This window comes from Rhinolophus sinicus, chromosome 18 (genome assembly GCF_057876585.1).
Source record: "Rhinolophus sinicus isolate RSI-liver-muscle chromosome 18, RSI-T2T, whole genome shotgun sequence".
NCBI classification, from domain to species: Eukaryota; Metazoa; Chordata; class Mammalia; order Chiroptera; family Rhinolophidae; genus Rhinolophus; species Rhinolophus sinicus.
In genome coordinates, this window is record NC_142518.1 from 7,578,844 (window position 1) to 7,604,653 (window position 25,810).

Below are 25,810 nucleotides of genomic sequence, written 5' to 3' on the forward strand. Positions count from 1 at the left end.
GGAAGCCAACTGATTCTTTTCACCACAAATATTTTATCAGCCTAGAGAGATTGGGCCTAATAGCCCTTGCCTGTTATCTTTTGATAACCCTTTATGAGGCATGCCCAAGATTTAGGAATGGACTGAATGGATGTTATTTTAAAATCTACCTTTTTCTAGGATTTGATGATTTAGATGCGGAATTTCCAGAGCAACACTTGTTATTGCTAAATTCTTACCCTTCCTCTATCAGACTTCTTTCTCCAATTCAGCTGTAACATTGTTGGGGGCAGGCATGGTCACTTGAATTCTGAAATCCCTCAGAGAACATAGCAAAATGACGACCATGAGAGGATATCAATAAGTACTTATAGCACCTTGCTGACTGATGGCTGGGTCACATTTGTGTAGTAGGATTCCACAGCTTTGAGCTTCTGACAGGGACAAGTTATGTTCATGATCTATTCAATGCAGTTGGGGCTATTCCTGTCACATTATTGTCAAACCACAGGAAATTATGCCTTTCCTCATTGCCACACTGAGCTCTGTAAGGGGCTGATATCCTTTGGCTACACAGAGACTTGGTGATAGTGTCTTCCCAATCTAGAAACAAAACTATTTCATAAGATATATATATATATATGGAGAGAGAGAGAGAGAGCTAGTTATTATATTTCAACCTAAAGTGATGGCTGGCGTAGAAAGTGGAAAGAATCTCTCTCTCTTTTTTTTTTAATTAACAAACCTTTACTGAGTACCTACTCTGTGCCGAGCTCTTCCCTAGCTGCTGGGAATAGGAAGATGAGTCAGCCTGGGCCTGACGGAAGAGGCAGACCTGTGTGAGTGACTAGCCGTATATACAGCATGAGCCATAGAGCTGTTCATTTACCCAACAACTATTCACCGAGCTTTATTTTTGCCAGCTAATACACTAGGCTGGGAGAGAAACTGGAAGCAGATTGTGAAGCGCCCCTCACCCCCAAGCCTGGCTAAGGAGTTTGAAAATGACCTTTAGGCAATTAGTTGAGATCAGAAGTAAAACCACTTAGCCCACAGGAGGCAGCTTGTAGATACTTCCTGTTCAGAATGTAGCTCGATGGAGGGCAGGGCAAAGAAGAAGCTGTCCGTACTTGTCATCGAAAAGGCAGATTATTAGTGTTACATTCACCTACTATGAGAAGGTAATAAATCATACTTTTATCGGTATTGCTTAGTCTACATTTCTGTAAGACAGGCTGTAACACCTCCATATTGTAAACACTTTTCCAAGCAACACTTTGCTACCAATTTTTATACCAGTGTGGACAGAGGGTTAATATATTTAAAATGGTTAAAATTGCATTTTTTGTGTGTGGAATCTCTGAGGTTTGCAGTACCTTATACTAGGGTTTGCACATTAAAAACTGCTCTTCAATCATGTATGTTTCCTGAGACTGCTGTAACAAACTACCATAAACTCGGTGGATTAAAACTACAGAAATTCATTCTCTCACAGTTCCAGAGGCCAGAAGTCTATCATCAAGGTGTCAGCAGGCCACACTCCCTCCAAAGACTCTAGGGGAGGGTCCTTCTTGCCTCTTCCAGCTTCTGGTGGCCCCAGGAATTCTTGGCTGTGGCTGCACAACTCCAATGTGCATCTTCGTCTTCATGTGGCCTTCTCCTCAGTCTCCTCTCCTGTCTCTTCTAAGGACACTTGTCATTGGATTTAGGGCCCCACCTGGGTAATCCAGGATGCGCTCATCTCAAGATTCTTAAGTACATTCTTAAACACTCCTTTTCCAAATAAGTTAACGTTCAAAAGGTCCACAGATTTGACATGGATAAGGCCTATGGGGGGCCACCATTCAACCCACTAGCCTGGTGACCAACAGGTCTTCTGGTAGAGGCATTGCACTGCGATAGTTGAAGTGGTGAACTGGTAACCAGCGCTGAGTGCAGGCACATTATACCGAAAGGTTGGACGTGTGGGAGGAGATAGGACAATTGCAGTTTTTTTCGGATTAATCAGAAAGTTTCTCCATGATATAAAGATTAATACGGAAAGACTTATAGGGGCCATGAGCGAGTGGAAACAAAGGGGCCTGAATGAGAGGAACATCAAAGGTTTGGGATCCGTTATATGTTTACTGTGATTACAGAGATGAATAGCATGGGTGGTCATAAAAGAAAATTGTGCTGGTACAGTAATTTGAAATGTCTTCAAGGCGGGTGAAAAATACCATCTGGGAATATAACTATATATACTATTATAAGTAGTTGGAGAGGCCAGTCCAGAAAATTAAAAAGAAAATAAAGTCAAAAAGAATATAAACTGGATTATTTGAAGAAAGGATTATAATATACAACCCGAACTTGTCATTTCAAAAATTATTGTTAACTTGAGCTAGGAAGATGAGAGCACCATGAGTTTATATAGCCAAACATAAATTCTCGAAGCCTAAAGTGTTCCTCTCAGATTCCACTGACTCTCTTTAAAAGCCCATGTTATAATAAAGATGCAAAAATACACATGTGCACCAAGAACAAACATAGTGGCAACAAATGTTTTGAATCTTCATCCGATCAGGGCTGCTTTTCTGAACTAGGTCATGAAGTTTCCCAGCAGGATAGATGGATACCAAAAGGTAAATCTATTGAGGTTCTTCAACCCAAGTTTCAAAGAATTCAGTCTTCAGATTCGAAGGAGGTGAGGTCAATTGAAGCTAAATCAGATGTTAAAAACTGGCTGCCCCAAGGAAGGTTACTCTACACTTGTAACCGTATTTCTTTGACAGAATTGTAATTTGTTTTCTCTCTCCTCTCCTGGAAGCTGACATCTATGTATGTTGACCTCTATGTATGTTCAGAATTTCTCCAGCATTTGGCTTGACAGGTGTGACTTGGGCCCCCGATCCCATGCTTTCTACCACATGCGATTCCAATTAAGGCTTCATTAGAGTGGGAGGGTAGTTAGGGCTTTAGGTCACGGGACCAGGTGAACAAAACTGTGAGGGGCCGAGGCTTAGCTAGGGAAAGAAGGCTGAGGGAGACGGCTCCAAACCAGACCACTGACTGCCATTCTAACCTTTACTCCCTGACCCCAGTGCCACCTCGCTGGGGCCACACCCTAGAGCGTGGTTTTCAAACCACAGGCGGTGTCCCCTTCCAGTTTCAGGAAATCAATTTAGTTGATTCTTGCCAGAATTCAAAACAAAACAAAACAACAACAAAAGAAGCCAAAACAAATCACTAAAGAGAAACAGAACGGGAATGACCAGACTCGCCTGCATGGTAAGTGTAAGTCTTGTTTACTCAAACTTCTGTTTCAGTTATTTACGTGGGAGTGTGTGTGTGTGTGTGTGTGTTTACTGGCCTGTGATCTAAAACGTTTTTCTCAGTGTGAGTCAGAATCACATTTATCAAGACATCCATTCCCCCACTTCCTGCCTCCCCACCACCTCATTTCCTTTCTTTTCTCAGTCTGGCTTCCACGCCTAATGAACGACTCACGTAGACTTTAACTCTCCTTCCGTCATGCCCTGCTGAAGTCACTCTGCACACCCGAGTCCCGGGTCCACTCCAGGAGCCTAAATTTTCCATCCCTTCGTCCCAGCTTCCAGGCTGACAGACAGAATGACACACTTCCATGCTCTCATCACTGAACTTGTCACCTGTTCCTGGTCAGCTTCCTGTTAGCTGTGCAACCTTGCATACACTTCATAACTTCTCTGAGCTTTAGTTTTCTCATCTGCAAAGTGGGGGAGGGAATGGCCCTAACATGTGGGCTAGCTGTGAGGGTTGAACGAATTATGTGCACCTGCTACATTCTAGGTGCTCCATAGATGGTCGCTTTTATAATAAGGACATTCTCTTACATAACCGCAGTACAATGATCAAATGCAGGCAATTTAACATCAATACAATGCTACTATTATCTAATATAAAGTCCACATTTAAATTTTGCTAGTTCCGTTAGTGTCTTTTACCACAGCTTTCTTCCTCCTCACTGGGAATCCACTCCAGGAACACACATTGCATTCAGTTGTCATGTCACTTTAATCTGAAACAATCCCTCTACTGTTCTTTGTCTTTCAAGACCATCACATTTTGGAAGAATACAGACCAGCTGCTTTTAGAAGTTCTCTTAGTTTGGGTTTGCCTGATGCTTTTTCATGATTAAATCAGATAATTTGAGGTAGGAATACCCTGAACGGCATGTTGTGTCCTTCTCGGTGCCTCACCTAGGAGGCACATTATGTCACTTTGTCCCATTCATTGATGATGACTTTGATCACTTGTTTACGTGTTTGCCACCAGGTGTCTGTACCATAAAACTGTCATTTTCCCCTTTGTAATGAATAAGTAATCTGTGGGGAAATTGTTTGAAACTCACCTCACCTGTTCCCCATCAAACTTTCATCAAATAGTTTTGGCATTTATTGATGATTCTTGCCTGAATCAATTATTTTTGTGATGTGAACAAAAAGGTGAATTTTTAACTCTTATCATTCCTTCTAATGTGATTATTTTTGTGTGTTCCTCCTTATATGGATAAACCAATGAATGCAATTTCAGAATTAATATGCTAACAGTATTAAAAATAAAAGCAGGCCTGTGGGCTTGTTCTGCTAGACTAGTCACCCTTATAGAGGAGCCATGTTATAAGGAATATTTTCAAAGGCCCTTTTGAGATATGGCCGACACATGGCCTGTGCTGTCATTTCCTCTTTAAGAGTCAGCTTAGGGCTTGTTTGCAACCAACATTCTCCCATGTTATGGCTGTGATTTTCAAAAGGAATACAGATGCATATGTGTTCATCACATTCACATTCGCTTCAAATTAGATCTTGAACGTTAATTTTGATCAACTGCAAATATTCATGATCTGGCAGAGAAATTGTTTTTGGTTCTGCATGGCTCCAGCAAAGTCTTGAAGTGTTGAAGGATGGCAGAGGTGGATCCTCCTCAGGTTCCTGATAGACAACGGATGTGCGTTATAGAGGAAAGCCGGACACAGCTGGAATAGCAAGGTGCGGCCTTTAGCACTGTCGCTTCTGCAGCTGTACCGCAGGAAGCCGGCTTCTGCTCTTCCTCTGAGAACCGAGAAGTGGCTTTAGAAGTGCTCATTTGACTTGGGTCAGGTGTCTGCGTTTCAGCAAGCCTTAAACAAATACCACCTGTTCTACTGGTCAAACACACCTTCCCAACACTAGTGCGAGAGGAATAAAAAATAGAGCTTCAAGGATATCTGGCTCTTGTCCATTTTCTACCTGGAAAAAATGTCTTCATCCAAATACTGCTGTTTGCTTGTAACCATTGTACCCTATCCTACCTGAGGCTGGAGGCCAGTGCTAACGCAGCTGCATACCTGAGCAATGACTCACTGCCAGAGTCATGTTAAAGACACCCTGGCCAGGTAGTATATGGAAACCAGGAAAAAGTCTATCATTTCAATGGGAACATATCCTCAAAAGAGGCAGAATCTCCAGCATGTAATCATATAATAAACGTTTTTCTTCTTTTTTGTAGGGGGAGTGGCAGTTGACCTTTTAAATGTGTTTTAAATTATTAAAATTTTTTGAATACATGATACATTTATATAGTTCAAATATTAAAACAATAGAAGTATACTCCCATTCAACCAGTTTCCATTGCTCCCATTAGGTGCTGCTTTTTAATACTTTCTTGCTTATCTTCCACTATATATGCACAAGCAAATATAAATATTTTTTATCTCCCTTCTCCTTACACAACTGGTAGTTAAGTCATCTTTCTAACATGGTATTTTTAAACTTTAAAGATCATTATAAGAATAATACATATCTATTTATTTAAAATAAATCAAACAGTATAGAATTGAATGAATTAAAAATGAAAAAATTCCCTTAACCTCCAACTCATGTTCCAGAGGTAGCCACTGTTAACAGTTTTATGTGAATCATTCTGGATGTTTCCTAACAGTGGTATCAGTGGCAAGAGCCGCTTGTTAAATTTTCCAGAAATTTGAGAGCTGGCTGTTAAACACAGCCACTATTAAAAATTAAATTATATAAATTTACAATGAAATATATTACAATAAAGGTGATAAATATTCATAACTCATCACTGCCTAATTATTTTTCTATGATCTATGCTCTTGGGGTTACTTGTGTCTACTGTATGTATCTCTATAGCGGAAATGCTATAAAATGGTGGCTACTGGTCATCTCTTCTCAACTCCTCTTGAGGACTTTACACCTCTATTAACATAGAATGTAAAAGATAACCCATCAAAATGAATTAAAAATATAAATCAGAATGTAAAGATGCATCTAAAATATCAGTGCAATTATCTTTAAATTTAAAGAAAATTAGCATTAACAATAAACGACATTGCTTAGTTAGGGGGAAAAATAGCTAACTCTCATGGATGTACAGATTTCCCTTTTTTTATCTAATTACCCAAGTAGACAAGATCTGTCCTCCCTCATCCTGCAAATCCACCTCTGTCATCCACCTGTCACTTTTTGGTTGTCTTCCAGAGTTTCTCCTTGTCCTGATTTTTCCGCTTCTCTTCACTCATATCTTTTACTCTGGCTCTACTTCTTCAACTGTCCTTTAAGTGTTGGTTTGTCCACGGAATTAAACTTGACCTTACACTCTTCCTCATCTATACTCTTCCTTTCCCCAAGGCTTTGGTTAGGTAGTGATTCTCTGACTCCCTTGGTCTCCATCTGACTCTGTCTCTGTCAGCGCCATGTGGCTAGACATTTTCACATGATTGGTGCTTAAAGTCATCCTGTCTATAAAATTTGTTCTCTGTTTTTCAATGGCATCACTGTTGTTCAAGTCACATGACAAGTCAACAACATCTTGTTTCTCATCACTCACATTCATTATTTACCGGTACTGAAATCTAATCCAAACGTTCTGCTCTACAAACCTCCAGCTCTGTTCCGGGTTCAGGTCTTTCCTTCTTTGTGTTAAGCTCTTTCTGCCCTACATGCCCCATCCTCATCCTAGTCATCTTCCAAGGCACAAGTCATTTCACATCCTCCAAGAAGTCGCCCTAGATCCTCACTCAGATTCATTTTGACCTCTATTTTTCTCACTAGATTGGAGGCTCCTGGACTGGGAGGGACAGAACAGGTCCCAGCATGGAGCTCTGGAGTATGTGCTTGAGAAATGTAAGTTGAATTATTTTCTATAGAATTTATGTACTACATATAGGAAACTTGCCAATGAAAGGCATAGGATAGAGCAAATTTCCTCCACCTCTGGTCACAAATTTATGGGTCTACAGGTGCCCAGCAGGGCACATAAATGCCTAGAGAGGCCAAGTTTTAGTGAGAGGGGAAGCAGCCCTTTCTCAGGTCCAGCCAGTTACCGTAAGGAAACATGGACCCAGTATTACCAAATCTTGTGATTTTTCAAGAGAAGGCAGAAATATGGATTTTTAAATGTGCAACCTCCCAAGTTTTAATTACTGGTAACTAATTAAAAGCACTTTAACCTTTTTATTGTAAAATTAAAAAGTAAAGAAAAAATGTGTAGCTTCATGCATAAGGCAAGCATCCTACTCTTGTAACCATCATCCAGGTCAGAAATAGAACTTTGCTACCTAACCCAGGAACCCTACATGGGCCCCATTCTACCCTTAACACCCCCAAATTAACCACTCCCCTACTTTTATACCAATAGTTTGCTTTTGTTTCCTTATGGTTTGTTCATCTAGGTGTGCCTCCCTAGATTCTCTGTTCTTACTAAACACAAATTTAGTCTTTAATTCATTTTTTTAAAAACTTGTGGTTTTTCATCTATAGCTTCCCCTCTAGCCCTTCTTTTTCCTTACAATATTTCTTTTGAAGTACCTGGGATATTGACTTGTAAATTTTCCCATGGTCTGAATTATGCTGATGTTTACTCATTGGTATGGCTCAACATGTGGTCTGCATTTCTACATTTTGGCAACTAGATTCAGAACTCATGTTCATTAACTAAAACATTATTTTAAATTGTTAGTATCATTAGTTGGCCTCTCATCTCTACAGCTTCTACCTTGCTCTGTCTGCTTTGTTTCTCTATCCACTGACCATAAATAATAAGTCAGCTTCTTAGCCATTTGCCATGTTTAGAGGATGAAGATGTATTCCAATCTAACTGAATCAAAGTTTGCATAATTATTACATTGCTGACCATAAACGTTAAGTGTAGTGGCTCTTTTGATCCTATATCATGCATCACATAGGGATGTTTCAAAGGGAGGAAACGAGGCATCACTCCAGAGACTGATTTGTTTTCTTTTCAGCCAGATGGTTCTCTGGGTGGGATTTAGCCAAGACCCCAGTCTTTCCCTCTCCAGATCACAGGGTTTCCTCCAACTGTAGCACATATGGATTTAAAACAGAACTCTAGAACCACTTCCCACATGTGGAAGTAACTCGAACTGTAGGTGCCAAAAGTCAGAAAGTTCTAACGGGAAGGGTTGGGAGGGTTGGAGGTGTGTGAATACAGTAGAAGAGAAAGGGAGTTTGTTGAGTAGAAGCAATCGTACAGAGGGACCTATGTTTTCCACAAGGGTAAAAGGAAACAGGATTTGCAGAGACCCTCAGGGTAGCAAAGCTCTGGTGAAAAATCTAATAAATCTATAAAATTCCCTGAAGGAACACATAAGAAATAGAGAGGAGGGCAACAACCACAAAATGGGGTGGGGGGGGGGGGAGGAGAGGTCCCTAGACAACAGAACCAAGACATCGACCAAACTGTTGTAGATCAGAAAACATTTTCCCAATCAATGAAAGGGCCTGGTAAACAAAGTGAAAGTTGTATGTCCATGGTATGTAGGTATGTAATTAATTAGAATTATTTAAACATTTCAGGTAAAAGCTTATCTACAGTGTTAGCTTGCTGCCCAACTAAACTGTTTTTTGTTACAGGTCAGAGATTAAGAACTCAAATGCATAAAGCAAAATGACCATTGGTTAGTGGACTAATAACCAGCAAAAACCTGTCTCTAGGTAAGTTGACCTGTACAGCTACTGCCCTGGAGGGAGTTTCCTCCTACTGAGTGGACTTAATGTCTCATGGCAGTTGATAACTGATTGTACCAGCAGCTAGGCACTTCATCGGGCCTGACCCTTTTTCCTTCTCCTTTCCACCCTCCTCACTTCTTTTTGCCTTAACTCATTCTTATCCTCTCTAAAGTTCATTGCTAATCAGACAATGAAATGTCTGCTTTCATCTAGATGGCTAAGTGAAATTTCCCTGAAAGAATGTAGAGTTCAGTGTCTGGCAATAATTGACTTTCATTAATATCTCTGATGGATTACTGAATTTCAAAAGACATTTGCTCCAAAGGAAAATTTGCCTTGTCACCATGCTTTGGGCATTAAAAGATAACATCCTGGGTGAAAAGAGGCACCTTTTCCTTAAAGAATAATTCCAAATTATGTATTGAAATACTCCTCCCTCCAGGAAGGGGAGATTAATCCCTCCCCCCCCACCCCTCATACACACTTGAGGGTGGCTAGAGTTAGTGCCACGCTTCCAAAGACTAGAATGTGGACAGGGAAGGGAAAAACATTAACATTATAATGGAGAAACCTGGCAGACAGCGCCTTACCTAAGAGATGAAGGGTGACATCGCCAGTGATGTCATGTAGATGTCAGGTACCCTCCGATATGTTGTGGTAAGAAGGGTACTGTACCTCCTACCAAAAAAACCCCAATAATAACAACAACAACAACAACAACAGCCCAGGTCTAGTGAGAAAAACCTCAGCAAACCCAAACTGAGGGACATCTACAAAATTCCTGACTGGCAATACGAAAAGTTGTCAAGGTCATGAGAAAATATGGAAAGATGAAGAGACTGTCACAGCCCAGAGCAGATTAAGGAGACATGATGACTAAATGCAATGTGGTATCCTGGATTAAATTCTGAGACAGAAAGAGGACATTTAATGGAAAAACTGGTGAAATTGAAGTCAAGTCTTGAGTTTAGTTAATAGTAACATACCACTGTTAGTTTCTTAGTTGTGACAAATGGACTCTGCTGATGTAAGATGTTAACAATGGGGGAAATTGGGTGTGAAATAATGGGAACTTTGTCCTATTTTTGCAACTTTTCTATAAATACAAAATTATTCCAATATAACATTTATTGAAAGAAATTAAACCAAAAACCCAAAAGGTAACATCTTTTAATTGGATACCAAGTATGTAACATAGATTTGTTTTAAGTATGCAACATAGATTTGAATTATTCAATATTCATCATTCCTGTCTTCTACTTGTAGTAGTATGTGGCAGGCTGTTTAGTGTATAAAGCAGTTAAAATCAAGACTATAAATTTGACGTGGGTTTGTTAGCTCTGTTGATTCCAAAGCCATAGTCTCTGTCCTAGCTTTGTCTAGAGAGATCTTGTGCAAATGTATAGTTTGAATCACCATGGGTAAATACTCACTGTGGTTCCCCCGACCCCCAGAAAATAATTGAAAGTGCATGTTCTCTCGAAGGTGAGCCAGCAGTGCTATCTTTCCATATGAAGACCTGCTTGCTTATAATTAAAACTTTCATTTGACTATTAAAATTAAAGAACAGCTATAAATTATGGTAACAATATTAAAACCTCTGGGGGTAAGTCTAAAGATTCTCTCTGTAATTAGAGAGCTGCAAACCTTAAGGAACACTAATTCTTTTCGGCGTCAAGGCCTCATTTTGTCAGGAAGCTGGTATTTTGTAAATCACAGCTCTTCCAGGGCTGAGGACACATTTTGATTCTTGCCTAGAGTGATTGCCTGAAATATTTTGCCCTTTATGAACTAAACTACGAGTTAGAAGACTGATTTCTTATCGTGATTGGACATGTGAAAATCTGGGTGGTCTTGGTCATGACCTTTCTAGATTAGAGTTTCCATAGCTCTATAGTTAGATGTTGGGTTATTAACCTTACTTGACTCTTCTAGTTTTAAAAGCTTGGAGGTTTTTTTAAAAAATAATGAATATAAGCCCCTAATACAAGCTCTCCTTAAAAACTGAAGGCATTAGTTATAGGTGGTGGGTTTGGTTATTAATGGTTAAATATTCTCTTTTGCACTTGTCTGTATCTTCCGTGTGTGTGTGTAGTCATGTAAATAGGAAAGCTGTATTTGAAAACACAATAAGGACACATACTAATAGATTTTTCATTAAGACTTACTGAGTTAAACTAAGGTGTTGCACTGAGGTGGGCTTTAATCCTTCACTTTAATAGCGATTTCACCAGGATGATCTAAAAGTTGAACTTGGCCTTCAGTCCATTCCCTGACTGTCTTTTTCCATTTGCAAGTCTTAATATTTGTACTTTCTCTTTATAGATGTTACTCCTCAGTTTTTGTCTTTTTTCCCCCATTGGATTAAAACAAACAATGAGCTTTAAAAAGAACACTCCCAATGGTAGATATCTCCAGAGAGCTTATATTTACTTTAAACTGAATTCTTGCCAGACCGCCCAAGTGGATACCCCTGATTTTTTATTATCCATCACCATGTTACACTGTAGTGGATACAATGGCATAGAAATAATATATCCAAGCAAATCCCTGATAGCCCCACCGGACAACCAACACAAAACCATGAGAACATTTTCCCATCTAGTTCTAGGAAAATAATTCATACTTCTCCTCCTTTCCTTTTTTCCTTCCTTTTTCTTTTGAGGTTTGTAAAAGGCAAAAATATGGGTATAGTATGAGGTGTCATAAAAACTACAGTGAATGTTTAAATTAAAAATTATTACAGTAAAAAACACATTGCCATGAATCCCCTCAAAATACTCCCCCTCTCTTCAAACATATTTATCCCATCGTTCTTGCCACTTTCTGAAGCAGTTCTGGAAGTCCTCTTTTGTGAGTCTTTAGTTATGCTGTCGTGGCTGCCTCAATGTCCTCAATCAATTCAAAACGTTTACCTTTCATGGTTACTTTGACTTTAGGGAAGAGCCAGAAATTGCATGGTGTCAGATCCGGTGAATAAGGTGGATGAGGACACACCATAATGTTTTTATATGACAGAAATTGCCATTCCAGAAGTGATGTGTGACATGGAGCATTGTCATGATGGAGGATGAAACAATTTGCCCATTTCATGTTAATGCATTGTTCGTGATCCATGATTTACAGCACAGTTTAAAGCACACCTTCTCTCAACCGTATCTCACATCCGACTGCACCAAACAAGTTGAAACTTGTCACACACTGTTACTTAGGTTCGACACGCCACTTCCATATTGAAGATTCCTGCCTTTCCATTGGATGGCACTCGGCAGCAGCATTCATTGTATCTTTTGATCACACCTCGTAATTTTGTGCCTAAGAATTTAGACTCCGGAAAATGGGATTGCCGCTGCCATGTTTCCCATTGGCTCAGGAAATGCCTTTCCCAAGAATATGCAAATATTAGCACCTAGACTTTTATGTCTTTAAAAGTTATATTTGTTGGTTTTATAACATAATGCCAGCATGACACTACAGTCAGCTGTACCTGAGACTAAAACTGTATATTTTGTGTTCAAAGCAAAGAATGAGGACATGGAAAAACTGGACATTTGAGTTTACCCATGATTATCTTAAATTGACAGAGTTCTGGATATGGCCCAGTCATTGCTGGCTTGATTATCTTGGCTGATTGCCACCAATCACATCTAAGGATTTGCCATCACATGGCCCTTTTCTCATACATACTGATATGTGTAAGCCAGATAGTGTAAAGGACTGTATGGTCATTTTAACCTTCTACCTGAGCCTTCAGTTGTAAAAACCACAAGATGCATCCCAGTTCACTGACTTTATTGTGTAGAATGAAATGCACATATAGAACCTGTTTCATTAGCAAAAGTAAAATCAGTCCCCTCTTTGAAGATCTGGAATGATTTGCAAACCTGATCCCTATAAAGACATCTTTGCTAATTTAATACTTATCTATATACTTCTTTTTCATCCATAGAACTTGCATTTCAAAAAAAGGAAAATCTTTTACAATGATTAATTCATTAACTCAGATAATATCTCTCAACACACGGGAGTCAGCAAACTCTGGCCCGAGGACCATACATGATCAGCTACCTGTTTTCCTCAGCCTGAGAGCTAAGAATGGTATTTATATTTGTAAATGAGAAACAAAAGAAGAAAACTATTTCTTGGCATGTAAAAATTATGAAATTCAAATTTCAGTGTCCATAAAGTTTCACACACTCGTTCATTGTGGCTTGTCTGTGGCTCCTTGTATGTTCAGTGCCAGGGTTGGGTAGCGGTGACAGAGACTGTATCGCCTGCAAAACAGAAAATATTTACTTGGTGGCCCATTTCAGTAAAGGTTTGCTGCCTCTGATATAGACAAAGCTATTTTCCGAAGGAGAACTGAAGCACAGCATGGAATGTGTAGACTCATAAAAAGTCCCACAATGAACTGGCATGGAATGTAAACTAAACTTCTTATGTGATATAATTTCTAATGAAATATCTTGCATAAGCAGGGAAAATAAAAATCTGGAGATTAAAGTAAAAAATAAAAATCAAAACCCTGAACTATGTGTAATGGGAAAGTTTGAAGAATAGAGCACAAGGATGGAAGGCATTTTTTATCTGTTGCCCAAAGGTGCCCTGTCTGAACTAGTAGTCTTGCCTTCCTGAAAGCGGAGCTGTGTAGCCCTAGGCGATCACTAACCCTTGCTGATTGACTGATGGATGCGAGACACCCGGCTCTGATTCTGGCCTGAGTAGGCAGTGATGAGGGTGACTTTTGAATGTCTCGGGTCTCAAAGCAAGCACACATCTTTTTTTGGTCCCATGAAAAGGCTGAATGTGTATCCTTCCGTTAATGCCCCCTAGACGTGCTATGGTCAGGTTCCCCAAAAGCCTGCATATTCCTTTTATTTTGGACATGTTTTAGTCCATTTGGGAGGGGATAACTAAGATTACAGTTTCAGTACTTGTTATGATTTCTACAGCAGGGAGAATTTCAGTGGTGGAAGAGGAATATGCCTAAGAACAATGGTTACCCTTTGTAATTTCCAGTTTGTATGTGTATGTGTGTGTCTAATGTTGTATTTTGGGATAATCTTGGTGCAGTAGTTCATATGTATAATTTATAAATACATGCTACATTCTTATATATTCATGTGCTCAAACTTTTTATTGTTTTACATGTGTTACCAAACAGTTTGTATACTTGTTGGCTTAATTTTCTGTTGATGCATAACAAATTATCACAAATGTAGTGGCTTAAAGCAACACATTTATTATCGCACAGTTCTCATCCATTAGGAGTCTGGGAATGGCTTAGCTGGATCCTTGGCTCAGGGTCTCTCAACGCGGCAATGACAGTGTTGGCTGGGACTGCGTCTTCATCTCAAATCTCGGTCTCCTTCCACTCTCATGTGGTGTTGGCAACATTGAATCTGTAGAACACATGATGGCTTGCTTCTGCAAGGTCATCAGGAGAGAATCTCCATGGCTCAGAGAAGGCCTAAGCCCTCTTTCAAAGGCTACCCAGCTGATTCAGTCAGGCCCAGCCAGGATAATCTCCCTTTTGATTAGTTCAAGTCCCAACTGATCTGGGACCTTCGTTGCATTTGCAAAATCCCTCCCACCTTGCCATAAGATGTGACATAATCAAGGGGGTGACATCTGTCACCTTTGTCATTTAACTTAATCATGGCATAACACTGGGGAGCTAAGATCATAGATGCCATCTTAGAATTTTGGCTATCATGTGGTGGGCAAAAAAAGCATGATTCCAACTTTGAATCTTAGCTTTCCCGCTTACTAGCTGTGTGGTTGTGCAACTAATTTAACTTCTCTATGCCTCAGTGCTTTCAACTGTAAATTGGAGTTCATTCTAGCATCATTTTAGCATTCTAGCACCTACTACTTTGGGCTGGTGCCAGCATTAAATAAGATCATGCTGTTAAAGGGTCTAGCACGGTGACTGGCAAACAGCAAGTTGTGAATGGGTGTCAGATCGTTTCATTCGATATTCCTCTTCAGGCACACATACGTCTTATTCATACGACAGAAAAATAATATTGGACGTCACCAGAATGTGCCTCACTGGATCTCAAGCAAGCAAGATGAGAGGAGAGAAATGAGGAATGCAAATTAATCCTGGTTTATGACAGAAAGGGATTACTCTGGTAGTGATTAAGAACAAGCTAGTTCAGTAAATAGTGCTTTAACACAAAGCGAGACACTGTATGTGAAAACGCCTGCACTCAATAAATATTAATTGAATTTCAATCTGGACAGCAGTGCATGTGTAATAATTGTTAGTGGACTTGTTGTGGTTATCTTCTTATACATTCAAATCACTTGCTTAACCAAATTCTTTCTTTTCCTTTCCAGTTACCCACAGAACTATTTGAACATGACAAACATTTAATTTGCCAGATGGCTCCTCCTTCTTCCTGGATCTAAGGTACCGTCTGTTAGTATGAAACCAATAGAGAAAGTCAAAGTGTCAGAATATTTGTCAAAGATCTTGATAAAGCATGTGTAGCAAATGAAGAAATACAAACACCAAACCCCGGACCTGCAGTTTCTGTGCTGGGAAATTGTTCTTATCTACCTCCTAGTCTCAAGTTCAAAAGCCTGTGCTAAGCTCTTCTATGAAGGGGAGGAGAAAAAAAAATAAACCCCAAACAAGAAAGCTCCTCAAAATATACCACTCTAAATTTTCTCATGTCCTTGGAAATAAAAAAGCAACAATTTCCCCTGATTGCAGACTTCCTGATATGCAGAGAATGCACAGCCCCAAGTGACCTCTGCTCACAATAATGGGTAGACAGAAGGGCACACAGTGCAGTCTTTTGTATTCTCACTATATTGTCATCTTGTTCCCCAGAATGGCTTCGGGCCTGGTGATGGGGAGAGGGCTGCTTTGCTGAGGAGCCCTCTCCAGAGTTACTGGTGCGGCTGTGGGCAGATCTGGGGAGACGCGAAAGGAAAATTCCCGGGAACAGGGGCTGTAACTCCAGTAACTCTGCCACCCTGGAATTCCTGATGAGGCTGGGGCCTTGGATCTCTTGGAATCATATGAGAGTGAATCAGAGAGCTACCAATTCTAAAGTCTTATGGAAGAGAGAGAAGGGGGTGGGGAGGGTGAATGAATGAATGGGGGAGAACAGCATCAATATACAGCAGTACTCTGCGTCTCATTGTCAAGTTTGGCGAAATGTCCTACGTGGCAGATCCATATCTTGCTACATCTTTCATAAAGAGGAATTTGTTTAGAGAGCAGTAGGGACAATAGGACCATAGGGTTGGTAAATCATGTTTTGCCTTCAGGATCTCTGCATACAATCTCTCTATTTTTTATCCTTAAATAGAGAAAAATAGAGTAGTGCAGACAACCATCCAGAAGTTTCCAGACATCCAGGTGCTTGATATTGTGGAAATATAGACACAGATTGTCTGGGCTTTACATGGACTCATTATTTATGCTTTTTGTTTGTATATATATTTTGAGCAGGTGGGATAAGTGGGCTATGGGCAGACTTGATTCATAACACACACTTATGAAGCAGCTCTACTGGGTGTAACATACTGCGAAAGACACAGATGGATCACAAGGCTTATGAGATTTATAGTTGTCTCCCAGAGACAGCAGCTTGTCATGAGCTTTGTTCAGAGCTGCACTCACATCCATACAAGTCATCTCCTGGAAAAGTTGGTCAAAAATGTTCAATGGGTGCCTCATTCTGGATGAGAACAAGAGAGAGATTGAATTGACCGGTCATTTAACAAATGTGGTTAACCCGATTTCCAGTTTACTAACAGCCAAGCTGAAGTCTTCTAGAAGGTGTAAGTCAGCTCTCTGACCTATATCGATCTTTTTTCATGTCTACTGGAGGAAAAACAACTAGTCCAACTGCTGTCAGGAAGCCAATATTGCAATCAGCTAGTCAGATGCAGTGTTCGCCTGTGAACCCAGGGTTTGGATTCACCTACACCGGGCCTCCAGGGTGCTTTCCTCATTCAACATTCCACCCCCCATTTACCTCATCTCTTTCTAGTCATCGTTGGCAAAGCAGGATAAAATACCTCTATTATTATCTGAGGTTCAGCATTACCTAAGATTTAGCTTTTTCAAAACTAGGTAGCCATTACATTTATCAAAAGGAGAGAAGTAGTAGGTGTGACTAAGTTCATATTGCCAATGGGTATTGCAAATTATACTAAGAAAAGCTGAGTGCAAACATCTTGTGTTATTAGCTTCTCAGATTCGATTATACTATTTTATGAGGGCCTTTTTTTCCTTCTCAACATGTGTGACATTTTTCTTAAAGTAACAGCCAACCTAATATATTATTTGTACCACCTGCAGCATTATGGCTAAGAGGAATAATCCATGTGGGTGCTGATGACATTTTAGTCTTTTATTTCTGAACTGTTGGAGCCATTTAGCAGTTGGCCCACGAGTGGACTCCTTAGAGCATATAAATACCTCTTAACCAAGGCTGCACCATCTTTTTGGCTATGAGTGTCCCTAGGACCATAAATCAAAACTCTACAGTATTTAAATGTGTGTTTCCATGAAAGGCATGCTAAACTGCACCTCTCGATACTATTTGAACATTGTCATGTGGCGGGGTCTCTCCTGACAAAGGCAGCCAAGGAGGTAACTCTCTACTCCCTAGTGACAGCATTTTCAAATTGCTCTTTTCTGCTCAATAAAGGTTAAAAAGGGAGTGAAACCTTTTGTAGTCTTCTGCACTGCTGTTTTTCCAGACAGAGCAGAAACGCCTGCCATACATTCTTCTAAGGGCTTGCTAAGAAAGGGTTGAAAATAGCAGGCAAGAAGTGTTTTTGTTTTGCTGCCTGTTGGTTGGCTATGAAATGAAAACAAAAAGATGACATTGAATTTGGCGTTTGAAACTGCAGCGCCGTTGTTTCTGTGATGACTGGCTCCACAAGCCCACAGTATTCTAGGATCAGGAGCCTGTCCCGGGAGCCAACTCAGCTATTTGTCAAGAATGAAAGCACTGGGGCTGTGCAGTCTTTCCTCTTCCCGACCTTTGTAGCAGCAAGCTGGGCAGAAACACATGCAAATAAAAATCAAGAACCCCAGAGAGCAACCAAATCATTTTCAGACAGACTGATAATGAACTTCAAGCCTTCAGCTCAAATATCACTGATTTAAATCCGTTTGTTCTAGCTCTTTAATAGAATCTGAGGTTAAATACACAAACATATTGTTGGAATTCTCTCTGTACTAACACTGGCATGTGATTTAAAAAAACAAAACAAAACAACACAGTGATTTTTAAAAATCGAGCATTTATATCTCAGTAAAGCTGGGGGGAAATTCTAGCATTGAATGAGGAAATGTAAAATGCTTTTTGATTTCCTTGTCCTGATTTTGAAGTTATTTTTTCCCCTTTATTTCCCTACTTTAAAAGTTTTAAAATTTAAGCCAGGTGTGAGCTCTGAGGAGGAAGGAAGCTGCATTTGTGTCCCAAGCAACAAGAAATGGTAGTGTTACCATTTGTTGAATGAAAGAATCTTCAGCCTCCTTATCCATCTATTCTTCTAACCTATCCTTCTAATTCTTCTGTTTTGGTAATAGATGTGAATCACAAGTTCCTGGATCAGTGGTCCTGCTTGTATTACTGGGGTTACATTAAGAAGTTTAGCCGATCCTATAGCTCGAAAGTCTTCCTTTCTTTCCATGTGTCGCGAGATTTATTGACTCTGCCTTCAGCTCTGGTGATGGCTTGGCAGCCTTAGTTCTCTCTTACTTCCTGTTAATGATTTGCATTTCTATGGCCTATTATAGCTAACCATCTCAACAAACCTCCTAAAATATGAGGATACATTTCATTAAACTGTACTTTTTTTGCCTCTGGGATGAATATGACAATATTTTGCTCATTTCAGAACTAGAAGATTAAGGCCCAAAGTTGCAAAGATATTTCTTTTTCTGAATTCTATGTATTTATGTAGTATGTGAATAAATCATTCCATACAGTAAAAAAAAAAAAGAAAAAAAACTCTGAATTTTTTTTTTCCTTTAGGTTGGAAACAAAAACCCTTTTCAGAGAATTTGATGATTCTGTCTCCAACCCTTAGCTTTATTCACACATTCTGTTAACCGCAGTTATAAAAGCAACAGAACCATCTACCTTTGTGATCAGGAGAGACCATTAAGAAATTAGCTAAAGAATTAAAAATCCTCCTTTTCAAGGACTTTCATAATCTTTCTCCTCTATGAAAATCCTTTGATCTCTCCTTATCTGAATTTTCCATTTATATTACTATATCAGTGGTTCTGAACTTTTAAAAAAAAGTGACACCTGTTTTGCACCCTAAATTTTTTTGTGGACTTCCACAAGACACTATAATTATTTTTTAGAATTTTGAAATTTATTAGAGAAGAATCTTCTAGCTAAAGAATTGCACTCATTAGACTGGGAAAACATTTGTTCCATATGGGATCTCTCGCCCCCGTTATAACTCTGTGAGCCCAGGGGAATCAGACCCACAGTGACCAATTCTACTTGTTTTCATGCAGCCATTTGGGTGCTTCTTTCCCTGGTTTTCTAATTGCTTCTCAGCGTTTAGTTTTCGAGGATGGAAATTAGGCCATTTTTTTAGCTCCCACAGGCTGGCCACATAGTACTGCTTTAGAAACTAGTCGTTAATGCATTGCTTGGTCGATTCTCTTTTTACATAGGAAAAGACACTGCACTGACCTTTCAGACAAATCTTTGGTTGCTGCAACTTGTTTTATATTTTAGTATAAAGTGAAGGGCCTCTGACTTCCATCTAGTAAGAATCTGAACAAATACTCGTGGATTAACAGTTTCCATCTTTGCAGACTGTGTCCTTTAAAGCTCGTTTTGCTTTCTTTTCTCACTATCACAGGGCCTTTTTTTTTTTCCCTTTGAGCATAAAAGTCCCAAAAGACCTAGTCCCTTCAGAAAGGAACCTCTGGGCCACTTGGCTGAATGGATAAAAGGTCCAGGCCTGATCCATTGGCTGCTGGAATAGTCAAGTGAAGAAAAAAAAAAGACCCCATTAACCAACTTTTCTAACTGTACTTTAATCTTGATTGCAAATTGTTTGTTTCTAATGTCTTTTCATCATAATCTTTACAATCATCTTGTCAACAAGTTATCCTAAAAATTGTTGAAAAGACTCCATTCATACTTAGCATAGAGCTAACCTTCGGATTCCTTTGTGACTATTGCTTCGCTCTTAACACGTGGCTGGTATGAACTTGTTTTGAAAATCCTGACACTGGAACACATTTTCACTCAGTAAAGTCGCCTACACCTTCCTCATGGACTGATTTTAAGGGGCTTCTTCATCTAATTGGCGATGGCCCCAGAACCTTAGCCTCCACCATGAAAGTTTCCCAGTTTACTCAGCTCCCAAACCTCTTCACTTCTGCAGTTCTCTAGGTTGCTGAATGTTGAACATGGGACACCCTAACTGTGGTTGCATAGAATTGGTTGGGGATTACATGAGTCTTTCTGTATGAGGACTACAGAGAACTCTTCAGTGGGCCTAGAAACTGGCTTATGTTGTCTTCTCCAAAAATAGGTGGAATGCTTTTTCATTTTAAATAATGTACAGGGACTTGCCATTGGCTCTGGGTTTTTTTTAATTGCATAATTCTCTGATTTTGTTGGGGATTTGAATTCAGGCATACAATGATAACTGCAGCCAAGACCTATGGGTCTACTCTTGGCTTCTTATTAGCCATGTGACTTTGTTCAGGTCACTCTCTCTGGCTTTGATTTTCTTATTTGTAAAATGATGTAATTAGATCAGGTTCTTTCCAGGCCTCTTCCTGGTCCTTTCCATCTCTAAATGTCTACGATAAATAGTGGAGCCACGTCATGATGGGTTCCAGCATAGCACCCTCATGTCTAGTGCATTCTTGGCACGCACACACGTCTCCATATAGGGCTTCTTGGTTTTTAAAGAATAGCAAATGGAAAAGCAGACCTGAAACCCACATAGTTTCAGTTCTGACTTAGTGAGTTTTGAATTTAAATGCTTTCACACATGAAACAGTGAGTGGGCAGAGCAATCCTACAAAAAGAGAGTCCTGAGGTTGGATGAACAATGCACAACCCCTTTCTATTGATGATTCGCTTTTGGAACAAAACACATCACTGCTCAAAGCCAAAAAAGAGAAAAAAAAAAATAAGTGAAAGATAAAAGAGAACCCACCATACCATGTGAGAGGCATTGTTGAACGAAGAGAAGTAGAACATGGCGGTGTGTATATCCACATAGGCCCTTGGCCAACCCACCTACTTCTAATGCTGCCACACCTGCATATATCAGGCTGGTTTCTGGGATGGAGGATTTGACTGAGCCTTTGAAGGCAGAGGATTTTGTTCCCAGTCTCAAGACTTTTTTAGAAAAAAGAAAAAAGGCAGTGCTAAGAGGAGAGACTTTTGGGACCAATGCTACATGCTGTAGTGTCTTCCAAATAGCTCTGTGGGATGAGACACATTTTGGTTGGGATGTGTGAAATGCTGGTACCAAGAATGGTGAACAATGGTGCCTCACCGTTGTTTCCTACTGCTTACAGGCAGAGCATCCTTGTATCAAGGGGTGTGAGCACACTGTCTACAAATAATATGTTTGCGACTTTTAAATTCATTTGAGTTCTGACTGACAAATGAGTTCCAGGCAAATGATTATCTGCATGATTTTTCATAGAATTTTGTTACACCAGCACTTAAATGAAATATAAAAACCAATCAGGAAATGAGGGAGGTCTGAAATGTTGCTTGGGAGTGTCAAGAGAAGATGGAGAGAAATGCTAAGGATTTAAGTAGGAAGAATTAGTGAGGAAAAACATATGACACTATAACACTGGAATTTTTCCTTTTTTGGCCATTCCTGAATTTTCATAGTTATAACCATTAGTCTCAAGCTATTCCTCTGATATTTTCACGTCTTATAAAAATGAAGAGTTTATAAAAGACACTATCTTGTAGGTCTGGAGCATTTGTAACTGGCTTTTTAAAGGACTTTGTTACTTATCAGCCCATGAGTGCCTTTCCAAGCTTTCCTTGGATTTTTTTGGGGGGGCGGGAGCGAGGGAAGGAAAATTAGTTTTCCTGTTTAAATATTGGATGTCCTGGAGAATATCTGTTTCCCAGAGAGTGTTAAATAAAGCAGATATACATACAACACATTTAAAAAATATATATCAGTTCTGCAAAGGTACCTAAAGAAAACATGACATACAGAATTGTGGGGAAGGGTGCAAGGGAAGTCAGACCTCATGGAGAAAATAACATAATGCGACCATGCGTGGAGATGAGTGAAAAGATGTAGCTAGAGAATCATAAATAACAATTGAAAGTCATGTTGATTTTTCTCTTGGGCTTAGAAAGTTTGGGGAACCATTTAAAAATAAATACTCAGCAGTTCTCCCAAGGAGTGTTGGAGATGGGAAAGACTGATTCCTACATGACAGCCCTCTGTGTGACTGAGGCTGTATGTCTTGGAGGTATATAGTATCTAAAATGTATGGAGTTCCTACCCCCAAGGAGCTTGCATTCTAGTGAAGAGTCACTGACAAAAAATAACCCAAAACGAAACAAAGAAATATCATAGCCAGGCTTATTGATAAATGTTTTGGAGAAAACTAAAATAGGGTAAAGGAGATGGAGAGAGCATGGGAGGGTGGGGATCCATGCTGTTTTACATAGCAATGATCATAAGGAACATTAAGTCTAGTCATCATTCTCCCTCTGCACAGACGAAGAAACTGAGGCATTGAAAGTTGACCCAAGGTCCTCAGCTGGGTAGTGGCCCATTGGGAATAAAGCCCAACTCTCACGGCCCACGACAGTATTCTCTCTTCTTTCCTCCACCCTAGACTGGCCCACAGTTGGAAATGAGTGGCTGCTGTCAGATTTTGAAGTTTATCATGTCTTCCCTTTGCGATCAATTCCCTTTGATTCTCTTAGGAATACAAAATGAATTGGCCAACATTATTTTCACACCAACTTAGGCGATTGGGAGTGGTACCTAAGATTGAGAACCAGCTAATTAGCTAGTGGTAACTTGGGAATTGTCTAGAGTTGACCCAACCGACAGCATGGTCAATAAGCGTTCATGACACTGCTTGGCACTCTTCACCGTGACGTGACACATTCAGGGGGAGAGCACTGCTTCTCCAAAGGCAGTGTGCACAGAAGTCAGCTGGGAATAGTGTGAAAGTGCAAATTCCGATGCACTAGGTCTGAGGCGGGGCCTGAGACTCCGCATTTCCAGCAAGCTCCCAGGGGATGCTGATGTTGCTGGTCCCAGGACCACACTGAGTTGCAAGGGTCCAGGTGCCTCTGGTCCAGTTTGCTCAGCACAGCTGAGTAAGATACCTCACAGTTAAAGCTTGCATTTTCTTCCCATTTCCCCCATGGCCCTACTCCCCTCCTTTGGAAGGATCCAGCTTAAAAAAAGAAAATGTTACGAAACACCAGTGCCAAGCCTGAATTACAATGTTAGATGCGTAATTATCTGGGCCAAAAGCAGATGTCTCGGACTGGGACTTAGCTCAGCCCACCGCCTGGGGCTACGTGATGAATTTGCTAGACTAAAGAGGCTACAAGGCATATGCAAGGGCAAAAGGGGTCCCTGTTCCTGAAACTCGGGGAGGTGAGGAGTGAACAAGGCTCACCATTGCATAACTAATGTTGGAAGCTTCCCCTTCCCACCAGATTGCAAGCTGAGATCTGGCTTGTTATCTCGGCTGCAAGGCTGACTCAGTCTGTGTCTGTAAATGAAAGCTTTCCTCCTTGGCTGTGAAATAAAAATAGCAAAGAACTTGTGCTGTGATGGGGCTTGTCCCCTACCGGGTTTGCTGCTGTCCACCGTTATGAGCCAGTGCTTGAGCCATCTTGAAGGAAGGTGTGAGCATGAGCGAGGACCTAGTTTGGGACAGGTTGCAGAACCAGTCTGTAGAGGGGGTCTCCGTGTAAAACCCGCCTTCTACCGCTCTTTACATTTGAGCATATTTGCTTGCTGAATGTCTCGCTGTCAACAACCTTCACTGACCCTGCAGCATATGTGAAAGCATGTCCCGGGAACTCAGACTCCAGCGCAGGAGGGACGTGCCACCCCACCCCCATGGTAATCTAGCTGAGATTGGGAGAACTGGGCTCCCCAAGTCTTTTTGCAAGCTCAGTTCCTTTTCAGAGGAAAATGGTGACAATGGTAATAAGAAAAACTTCAAGTGATATCTCTAAGTGGACAAAGACTGAACAGTTCCCATTTTTCTTACGGAGGCAAAACCACTACTGGTGGGCGTAGACTTTCATAGCTGCATGGCGCTTCATTTCATTATGAGACTTTGAGCCATTTGGTCTATTCAGTAAGACCCGGTGGGGATGTAAGGACGGGGTGGTGACTGGGTGGTAGATATCTGACTTTGGATCTCTAAGCATTTGTCAAAATCTTTTAGACTCACTTACTCCTTCTACAATCAAGACTGTCACCACCAAAGAAAATGATCATTCGCCTTGAAACCGTTGGGATATCCCATAATGCTCTCAGTAAGACAAATGGAACACTCTGGACCATGAACCAATGACTCAGAAGGGTGGACTTCACTCTGGGAATTTTTGCTGGTCTCTTTGTTCAGAGTTGAACTAGAGAGGTGGCAAGTAGTGGTGAACCTCTCTTATCAGTTACTAGAATCCTTTTCCATGACCCAGATAAGCCATTCAGGGAAACAAAGACTGGTTCCCTGGCCAATAACAGCCTCTCAGCCTTGGGGAAGGGAACAGCAAAGTGAAACCCCTTCTCCACCAAATCTCAGTCCATTGCAGCATCTCAAGGATAAGGCTCTGGGGTGGCCCAGTTATGGCAGTCCCGGGATTTCTACATGAGACTGTGATCTCGGCAAACGCCAACTGTTTCTGGAGGGTGATTTTGGGAAAACAGAGGGGGAAAAATCATTTTAATTCAAATAGTCCTTCTCACTGTCACTTTGAATGGCTAAATCATTTGTATTTTTAATTGTCCTCATTTATATGCGGTGTATGTAAGGGGACACCCACTGATAGGATCACTCTATAGCTCTACAGAGTGAGCGTGGCGTGCGGGTGGAGGGAGGGGAGCATGGAGGAACAGAGAAGAGTTCGATCCATTTTTCTTATTGTACCACTAATCTTAAAACATTGTAATTTCTTTGAAGCAAAATAGCATGCTTCTGTTTATTTGAATTAACTTTTTACTTTGGGATACTTTTAAATTCACAGAAAAGTTGCAAAGGCAGCACAAGGTTCCCACATGTCCTCATCCAGCTCCCGAATGTTGACATTGTACATTTGCACTGTTCATTTGTCAAATCTAAGAAACAGACATTGGGGCAGTACTGTTAACCAAATTCCAGACTTTATTTGGGCTTCGTCAGTTTTTCCATGAATGTACTTTATTCCAGGAGCCAATCCAGGGTACTATATTGCATTAAGTCACATGCTCTTTTCTAGAAGACCTCCACTTGAACTCATCTGGCTGACCTTTTCGGCAGCCATATGAACAGAGCCCTGGCCAGACCGACTCTGGGAGACAAAGATGTATAGTCATCAAGCAGTTCGCTGTCCGGCTGTTGAGGATGATACACACGTAGCACCATGGGGGACGCACAGTCAGGGGGCTTGCGAGCGGGCCCTTGGGGTTGTGGAGCACAGGCCTCACTGTGCCTCACTGAGAACTCATTTGTGATGAGCTCCGAGAACCAGAAGTTGTTCCTAGGTAGAGAGTGGGCTGGGAGGGAAGTCTGGGGAGGTGATATAAAGAACTCTACTCAATCTCACTTCAATAGGAAAAGGAACATACTGTGGGCTGCTGAGCCCCTCATTCAA

General features: G+C 40.6%; 1 long non-coding RNA gene across 2 annotated transcripts in view; it reads left to right on the forward strand.

Annotated features, from left to right (window-relative positions):
• The first annotated feature begins 3,012 nt into the window (after positions 1–3,012).
• Positions 3,013–25,810, forward strand: part of LOC109455012 (uncharacterized) — a 46,118-nt gene continuing 23,320 nt past the window's right edge. For both annotated transcript variants that reach the window (XR_012493418.2, XR_012493417.2), the window contains exons 1-4: positions 3,013–3,249; positions 7,053–7,124; positions 8,874–8,954; positions 15,315–15,387. This is a non-coding gene — a long non-coding RNA (uncharacterized LOC109455012). The remainder of the gene's footprint in view (positions 3,250–7,052; positions 7,125–8,873; positions 8,955–15,314; positions 15,388–25,810) is intronic.